The 8,989-nt window shown below is 62.1% G+C and overlaps 1 long non-coding RNA gene across 1 annotated transcript; it reads right to left on the bottom strand.

Annotated features, from left to right (window-relative positions):
• Positions 1-4,018: 4,018 nt before the first annotated feature.
• Positions 4,019-6,617, bottom strand: LOC140687992 (uncharacterized). The gene is made up of 3 exons (XR_012062634.1): positions 6,443-6,617; positions 5,744-5,929; positions 4,019-5,264 (listed from the first exon to the last, which is right to left on the bottom strand). It is a non-coding gene; the product is annotated as an uncharacterized lncRNA (long non-coding RNA).
• Between the last annotated feature and the right edge of the window lie 2,372 nt (positions 6,618-8,989).

Genomic DNA, 8,989 nt, shown 5'->3' with positions numbered 1-8,989 from the left:
GATACGGCCTTGGACTTGGAGCTCCAACCAGGACCCTGCAGACGGCGACCCTACGGCGACTGTTTGGGATGAGGCCGGGGAGAAGGGGCCGACCAGGTGCCTGGGGCAGCCGGGCAGGAAGACGCCCGTGGCCCAGGCCATGAGTCGGCCAGCAGTAGCAGGCCCGCCCCGCCGGGGCTCTTCCTGCAGAGTGCAGATGGCTTCTTCTCGCAGGCCTGAAACCCAAGCTGACCATAGGGAACCTGAGACCCAGGCCGGCTGGGGAGCCAGCCCAGATCACGGCCATGCAGGCCAGGGCCCAGACGCCAAGGGCTGAGCACGAAGCCACTTCTCCACTGGCACGTGGTGTCTGCTGTGTCCGTCTCGGATCCTATGGCCTTACAAGGCCCTCCTCATTCCGTGCAGATTCCCTTGTTCATGAGGCGCAAGCTACCCGCCTCCTGGGCCCGGGCCCTGCAGCTGGGCTTCTGATTTTCAAGGGCGGGGGTGCCATCCGGGAGGAGCCCTGCCCACGGGGCTGCGGGCCAGCTGGGAGGGAAGACTCACACGTGGTAAAGACACACACACAGACACACACACACACATGTGTAGCCAGACCCAGAGCACCGGCCTCCCGGGCCTTGTCGGGGAGGCTACAATTCACACAGGGCTCCCTTCGCCCCCTCGGCGAGTTCTGATTGATCACCTCCCAGGCGGCCAGCATGGCTCCGGGAGCCCGGCCGTGGGAGGGACGTGGCCATGAGCAGACACACGCCTGCCCTCCATAAGCGTAGGTATCAACATTTGGTGCCTGAAGTAGCAGCTAAAAGAAGCAGGGAATCTCCATTCTAAAAGCAAAATTGAGATTTTCAGGACAAATTTTGAAGCTAGCCTCTTTTAAGCCCTTGGTAGGTGGCAGGCAAAGGAGGAAGGCATCCCTGAGGGTCCCCGTTGTACTAAGGGGACAGCAGGTGCCCCAGCGTGTCCCTGATCAGCAGCAGCAGGGTTGGGTTCGGCCAGGCAGGGCATGTAACCAGAACCAGAAAGCACCTTCACTCTGTAGGTGTGAGTTTGCTCCCCAGCCCCCGGGAGTAAGGAACAACTCACTTCATCTGAGTCCCAGAGAGCTGCCCGGAGCCCCTCGCGAGGACAGGCCCCCAGCCCATCACCGCCCTTCCAGGATGTGTTGTCCACGCCCAGGCCAGCTGTGAAGGGTCCGGCCTGGAGCCCCAGGGCCCAGCAGGGCCCAGGGCGCTATCACTGAGGCAGGGGCTGGTGTCACCCCCTTGACACACCCTCAGCTTCCTACGGTACTGGAGCTGAGTGCCAGCTGAACCCAGGCCTCCACCCTTCCCTCCTAAATCCACACTGCCCCACCTCAGGGAAGCCTCTCCTCTCCTCTGGTCCTGCCACCCCTGCCTCCTTTGAGCCCTGGTCCCCTTCCCTTCCCTCCCAAGTGCACATGGCCATCTTATCCCCTCCCAAAGGGGCTTCACGGGATGTTCCCAGCCTCCCTCGCAGCTTGACACAGCTACAGTTTAGGCAATAAGCTGGAAGCAGAGAACTGCCTGAAGATTTCTGGGAAAGATTTTTCTCCCTGGCTCCTTTTTGTCCTTCTTTAAATGCAGTGGTCAGAAGTCACGATAGTTAGAGCCACAGCAGCCGTTTTGGAGCCATGAGGCAACAAGCCAGCCCTTGGGATGGCAGAGTATAAAGATGGAAGGAGCCAGGGTCCCTGATGGCATCACTGACTCACTGCACCTAGTCCGGCACCACCTTCCCCAGGTTCCCAGAGAATTCATGTGTGTGTTTGATAAGCCACTGTTGGCTAGACAGCCTATTACCTGCAGCTGAAAGCATCCCAGTGGAAATGCAAAATTTAGTACCTGTGAACCCCTGGGCTCAACCTGGTCCACTCCAGCCCTGCCTGGAGGCCAGTGATGGGGAGAGAATGTGAAGAGGAGACCAGGATGGCTCTGCCACTCCCTGCCTGGTGACCTGGGGCCAGTCCTGAAACCACCCCTGCGGGGCCTGTTTCCTCAGTTGAAACTGGACAGGACCCAGCGCCCCTCCACGGCAGCCCAGTCTGAAGTTGCTGCACTGAGCCATCTCCAGGGACATTGCTAGCTCAACTCACCCACGACCTTACAACTAGCACATGGTGAGGGGTTCTCGGGGACCGGGATTATATAAAGACTGCCAGAGCCACAGCTGGAGATGAGCATGGAGGCGGCCTGATGGGTCCTGAGTGGGAAATGGGGAGACCCCAGGGAAGGGTCGGGAGTGTGGGCTTCCCCCGACCCCGTCCAGTCTGAGACCTGATGCCACTCCCGTCTCTCGGGCTCTGCTGGGAGGAGACTCGGTCTGGTGGGGGGAGGAGTGAAATCCTGGGGTCCTCCTGCAGCCAGAGGAGGCAGCTGAGCCCTCCTCCTCCCTAGAGAAAACACATCAAGACAGGACATCTGGTTTACCTGCAGGGCCACAGGCGACCACCTGGTTCTTCCCCGGCCCGGGGCAGAGCCATGAGTGAGCAGAAGTCACCAGGCTGCCCCACGGCCCCCCACTTGCCAGGTGGGGAAAGCGAGGCTCTGGTGGTGACCTGGCGGCCACGAGAGGAAGGGCCTCAGGCTCCAGAAGCCCCAGGGGCCAGGCGGAGAGTGTCTGTCCCGTGCACTCTTCCCTCTTGCCAGTGAGGAGGGGGGCTGCCGGAGAGGAGACAGATGGCCCGGCTTCCTGGCTTCCGCAGAGACGCCCAGGAACAAGACCTCGTCTCCCAGCTCCTCTCACAGCTGAAAATATTTACATCCAAATACGTCCCAATGTGCCATTTTTTTGCCTCAAGCCAGCCTGGGAGTCTGTCCCCCAACCTGGGAGGCAGTTATGCCTGCTTAGGGAGGGCCCCACCTTCCAGGAAAGCTGGTGACAGTTTCACCAGAGGCCAGAGGAAGGAGCACCGGGCACAGGAGGGGACGCAGGTGGGACCCTGGCCTCTGGGTTCTGAAATACCAGGGGGCCAGAGGCCAACCTGCCTGGCGCTCCAGCCTCCAGGCCTTTGCACGTGCAGCAGGCGCTGCTTGCGAGCGCTCCCTGCAGACAGGTGGGTGAGGCACACCCTGGGCGGCTCGCAGCCTTCTCTGCGCCCCCTGCCGGGGCTGCTTCCCTCCCACCCCTCACTCTGTAACGACCTCACGCTTGTGTTGCTTCTTGTCTTGCCGCCCTCCCCTCGTGGTAATGTCAGACCCGGAGGGGTCTGTATCAGCCCCTCAGCACGGAGAGTGGGGCCCAGCTTACAGTAGGCACTCAGTGAGCTACTGTGCGGGGCATGGCATTGGAGTGGGGGCTCCTGCTGGCCCTCCGTGCGCAGTGGGGAGGTCACTCAGGCCACCGGCCTCTGGCTTCCCATCTGTAAAATGGAAATGAGTGCGCAACAGGCCACCACAGTCTGGGGACTTACAGCAAGAGAAACACATCCTCTCGGAGTTCCGGAGGCCACAAGCCCAGAACCCAGTGTCCGCAGGCTGCACCCCACCTCAAGGCTGCGTGGTCCCCACGTAGCCCGTGCTGGAGCCCTGGCCCTCAGCACCTCAGGGCGCGACTGCATTTGAAGATGAGGCTGGGAGGGCGGCCCTGACCCCGTCTGACCCGGGTCTGTATAAGAAGAGACGTGGGCACTCAGGGACTCTGGGACGCAGGCACACGGACCTGCACGGGGGCCGCTCCTGCTGCTTCACTCACAGCCGCCGAAACCCGGAACAGCCAAGACGTCCTTCAAGGTGAGTGGGCACGTAAACCGTGGGACATTCAGACAGTGGGACGTTATTCAGCACTAAAAAAAAAAAAAGAGCTGCCAAGCCGTGAAAAGACGAGAAGGACCCTGAAATGCACGTTACTAAGTGCAAGAAGGCAATCTGAAATGGCAGTGTGATTCCAACCCTGTGACAGTCTGGGAAAGACGAACTATGGAGACAGTAAACAGCTCAGTGGTGGCCGGGGCGGGGGGCGGGGGGGCACCGGGGGAGCTCGGGGGACGTTTAGGGCCGTGCACCCTCGTGTGAGTCTGCACAGTGGGTGCACATATCACACACCACACATTTGTCCAAACCCACAGTACACGCTACACTAAGAGTGACCACGGTGTGGACTGTGGACTCTGGGGATGATGGCCAGGTCCGTCGGTTGCCACAAACGCACCCTTGGTGGGGGCGCAGTGACGGGGGAGGCCGAACGTGTGAGGGAGCAGGTGTGTGGGAAAGCCCTGTGCTGTCCACTCGAGTTTTCTGTGAAGCTAGCACTACTCTAAAAAATTTAATCTATTTAGAAGAAAAAAATAAATCCTGCCCCACAGAGCTGACCTAATGCAGGGACAGGCACTGAACAACATTAGCAGATAAACCTCCAGCCCCTCCTTAAGCTGGTGCCACCCCTGAGGCAGGATGCGGGGGAGGAAGCGGGTCAAAGAGGAATAAGTGACGCCTGTGCCCAGCAGAGGGCTTTCCCCTTCCTCCTCTTTCTGGACCAAACGCACCACCAGGTCGACTAAGCCCACGGCCCCGGGAGTCAGAGGAAACGCAGAGGAGACGCAGTGGCAGCCTGTTGCAGAGATGACAGACGCGGGTGTCTCTGCAGGCAGGCGGCTCAGCCAGAGTCAGAGAGAAAGCAGGACCGGACGGGGCCCTGCCGCAAAGGCGGCTCCCGCCCAGCCCCCACCGGGGGCTCCTCAAAGGGAAAGTGGCCTCAGGGAGGGGTTCTTTCCCCTTTGCAGCATGGCTGCTCAAGGGAGCCGGGCAGGAGGGGGGCAGCTCCCCAGGATCCGGAGGATGAGCACTGCAGGCAGGCGGGCGGGTCCCCAGGAGCGTCCAGGTCACGCAGAGGTGACACTCTCTCAGCGTCCCTTCTGACACCTGGTCTCCTGTTCCCTGGAGTAGACAGACTCCCGGGGCTCGATGCCCCGAGGGGTGGGGGCTGGTGAGGAGCAGAGGGACCAAGGGTTGGGTGGGAGGCACCCTCCACTCTAGCCCCCCAGCCACGCTCCGGGTCTGATGTGCACTCTGCCCAGCCCCCAGCCCCAGCCCCGTGCACCAGCTGGGGATGTGGGCGGGCAGCTCACCCTCTTGGTGACGGTGACAGCGACAGGGACAGGGACGGGGTCTTAGCTTCAGGTACTGAGCAGACTGACGAGACATGTCAGCCGAGCGCAGGGGACTTGGCTGCCATCGCCCTCACTGTCAGCAGTCTTACTTCCGTCCTCAGAGTCTGCTCTGACCAGGCTCAGCCCCGAAGCCATCCTGCTCATGGAGTGAGTGGTGGTCAGAGTGAGAGAAGTGGGCACGGCTCCCCCATTCTGCACCCACCTCTGGCCTGGGAAGCCCCTCCGGGCACAGGCCATCCCGGTCCTGGACCCCAGGGGACACTCTGCACCATGCCTCTGTCTCCCGACGCCTGCCCGGGGCAGCCGGGCCTGGAGCATCCCTTAGCATGCCGGGTCTCCAAAGGTAGTCCTCTCAGGGCTATTTTCCAGTTGAGGAAACTGAGTCCCAGAGAGGTTAAGACACTCGCCCAAGAGCACCCAGCAAAGACAGAGAACATGGCGATGTGACCCTGGAACCCCCAGCACAGCGGGGGCCCCGGACCAGGCAGCGGATGGGAGGGGTCTTCAGGATGAGCTAGATCAGTGGCTCCTTGTGCAGGGGGTCTGTGAACCTGCATGAGGAAAAGGGCATGCCTACCTGTACCACCTCCAACCAAATTTCGCATCTCCTCTTACCGTGAGCATCACGTGTCAGCCACGTCCATGACCTCGGGCCAGCAGGGTCGTCTTCACTGGCCACACATGCAGGCCAACAGCTCTGGACACTGGGAATCCCACAGGGTCCATTCTGGTGTTTGCTCCGTATTTCAGTTGCTGTGACGCCTGAGAATGCAGCTCACACTCATCACGACGAAAGCACGGCTGGACAGAAGCACAGGTAGCAAGAACAGCAGGCTGGTCTCAGCCCGTTGGCTGCTGTTTCTGGACACAGCGGGTTGCTTTGTGATTCCCTGAGCACATTTGTGTTCTGCCAAGAGGCTCATGGGTTTCACCAGATGCTCGAGGTTTCCACAGCACCGGGGTGTTGAGATCACGTGAGGCCGGTTCAGCATTCTCCTAGGGTGTTCCCGGGATGGGCTCCAGCCTCTGGACCCCAAAGCAGAGCTTCCCTCCTCCTGCCAGGAAGCGTGCCCCCTGCGCTGGGACCCACGGAGCCCTGCCTCGCGTGTGCGGAGTTTCGACATGTCAGCCTAGCATGCTCATGGCACCTTCCCTGTGGCCCTGGGTTCGCTCAGCTGCACCCTGACTGGGGATTGCGGGCAGGTGTCCAGCCTGGGCCTCCTCGCCTGTCTGCCCTGAGCGAGCCCACCCTTGTCAACCACACCACCTGGCCATACTTCATTCTTGACCCAGAGGCAGAGGTCAGCCACCTACCTGGCACTGGGTGAGGGGGCGCCGGTTTGTCTGAGCTCACAGGTAGCCCACATCTCCCCACCCGGCTTCCTCTGGGGCTTCCTTGCAACTTATGTCCCTCTCTGGGGAGCTTTGTGCCTGGGGATGTCACCCTGTGAGCCCTGGTCCCTCCTCTCTACAGCAGGCTGGCATGAGATTTGCATAGGATCTTGTTTCCACTAATCTAGCCGTCCATCACCCGTCCACCCACCTTCCCTCCCTTCCACCCCCCTCCCATCCATCCTTCACCCATCCGTCTACCCATCCATCCACCCAGCCATCCATCCACTCACCCATCCACCCACTCACCCACCCATTCCTCCACACATCCCTCCAACCTCTTATCCACTCACTCACCTACCCATCCATCCACCATCCACCCACCCTCCCGTCCATCCGTTCACCCAGCAGTCCTGGGGCCCCTACATGATAGGAGAGGAGACAGAAATCAGACACCCAACCTGATGGGCTTCCCTGCCCACCTCCACCCAGTGCCACCTCCCCACTGTCCTTTGCTGGCCTCCCTCCAGCTCTCTGGCCATCCTCAGAATCAAAAGCCTGGAGGTGTGACCACCTCAAGGCGCTTCTGCCTGGAGCGCACCCCTTCACCTCCCCAGGGGCCGCTCTGCACCCAGCCCCGACACGGTCTCACACCACCTCCCTGACCGCCCCACAGGCCACGTCCACTGGGGCCTCTTGGTTGAATGTCTGTCTCCCATGGGTTCCCAGAGCAGGAGCGGGCTGTCCTGGGCGCCTTGTTCCCCCGTGAAGGCCCTCAACGTGCTGTGCTCGTAGGAAGGAGGGAAGGAGGGGTGGGGGAGGGAAGACCCGCCCCCGTGGTGTGTGCTGGACACAGCAGTCACTGGAGGGAGCAGCACTGAGGCCGGGAGGGGTGGGGGCGCCCCCCTCCCACCACCCTCCCACCCCCCCCTCGCTGCAGCCACTTCCTCCTCAGCCCCTTATCTTGGGGCCGCCCGGCTCCGAAAGCCACAGCCAACGTCTGCTTCCTCCCCTACACCAACTGCCCGGTCTGGGGGGGGCAGGCAGCAGCCATCACCCCCAAGGAGGCCACCACGGGCCGGGCAGCCCCCACACCCGTCTCACGGGCAACTTCCAACCCAACCTCTGTCGGCCCCGCTGATCAGAAAGCCGAGCAGGACGAGAGGCCTCCTCATGACAGCGGAAGTGCCCCATCTGGGGCGCTCCCCACAGGTGCAAGCCACCCCAAACATCTGCCCCCGCTGCGCTGGGCTGCCTTCACGGGGGAGGGGCCGGGCCTCCCCCAGCCCTCTGGCTTCCTGGCTCCGAGAGGCTGCCGCTTGCAGCCTGGAAAACAAGGCCGTCGTGAGCGTCCTGCCAGCGGTGGGAGTCACAGCTGCATCCCTGCACGTGGACCGCGTGGCCGGCCGCGCTCAGCATTCCCCTGCAGGGGCTCCCTCCCAAAGCAGTCTGGGAGCTGGGACCTCTGTGATCACTGCATCCGGCGTGCTGAGAAATTGACCCTGAATCCCACCCTGAGTCAGAGCGTGGGAAACAAGGAGGGGCCCTGAGGACAGCGGTGACGCCCAGGGACTGGCTCCCGGGACCCTCCTCCACACCTGCCTGCGGGGAGGCCATGCGCGTGGCAACCCCTTCCAGGAACGAGCAGGGTCTGTCCCTGCACTGATTCTAGAAGGACGCCCATCTACTGTGACGGGTGGCCTCTGGGGAAAGACACCAGGAGGCGCGGGTTGGGGTTCTTACCTTCTGCACCGCTTGAACGGCCCGCCACGGGGAGGAATTACCTAAAACTCCACTTCAGTTCTATCAACACAGCACAGAAGCCCGAGCATCAGTCTGCTGTCTGTGGGCCGCTCACCTCTGGCCTGTCCGAGGCCCTGAGCCTACAGCCGAGGTCGGGTCCCCAGGGACTGAGGAGGGTGAGGGGCGCACCGCCTCCTTCGAGGGGCCTTCCCCTGGTGGTCACCACCCTCACTATGTGGCTGTCTGAGTGCCTGTGAAGGGTCTCACCTCCTCTTTGCTGGAGGCCCAGTGGGGAGGGGGTTCTAGGCCCCGTCTAGGCCTCTGATCTGAGTGGTGCCTGAGGACCCTGAGTGGTGCCTGGGACTCCTCAGACTGGAGAACAGCCCAAATTCTACTCGTGAGCCCATATCAGCACTGCTCCCCAAGGAATCCGTCAGGAAGTGGGGTAAGGGTCTCCAAGGAGCCCCCAGCTAAGAAGCCAAGCTCAGAGAGGAGGTCTCTGGCCCAGCCCAGCGGGTGAGGACCAGGCCGCAGGGGGAACGCCCTGAGTGGACGAAGGCAGCTCAGAGCGCAGGACCAGGCCAGGACCAGGGCTCACCCAGGGGTCCAGGTCAGGGTCACTCACAGCTGATGCCCATGAACCACTGGCCCTGGAACGGGGGCTCTGAGGAAGTCTGGCTGAGGGCAGGAGGGGACGAGACCCCCAGACCACCCCAGGCTGAAGGCAGGACCAGGTCTGGGCGGGGCAGGGGTGAAAGGCTTGGCCAGGATGAACGTGGTCCCCCA

The sequence above is a fragment of the Vicugna pacos genome, chromosome 21 (assembly GCF_048564905.1).
Source record: "Vicugna pacos chromosome 21, VicPac4, whole genome shotgun sequence".
NCBI classification, from domain to species: domain Eukaryota; kingdom Metazoa; phylum Chordata; class Mammalia; order Artiodactyla; family Camelidae; genus Vicugna; species Vicugna pacos.
The sequence above is the reverse complement of the archived record's forward strand: the minus strand, read 5'-3'. Positions and strand labels throughout refer to the sequence as shown.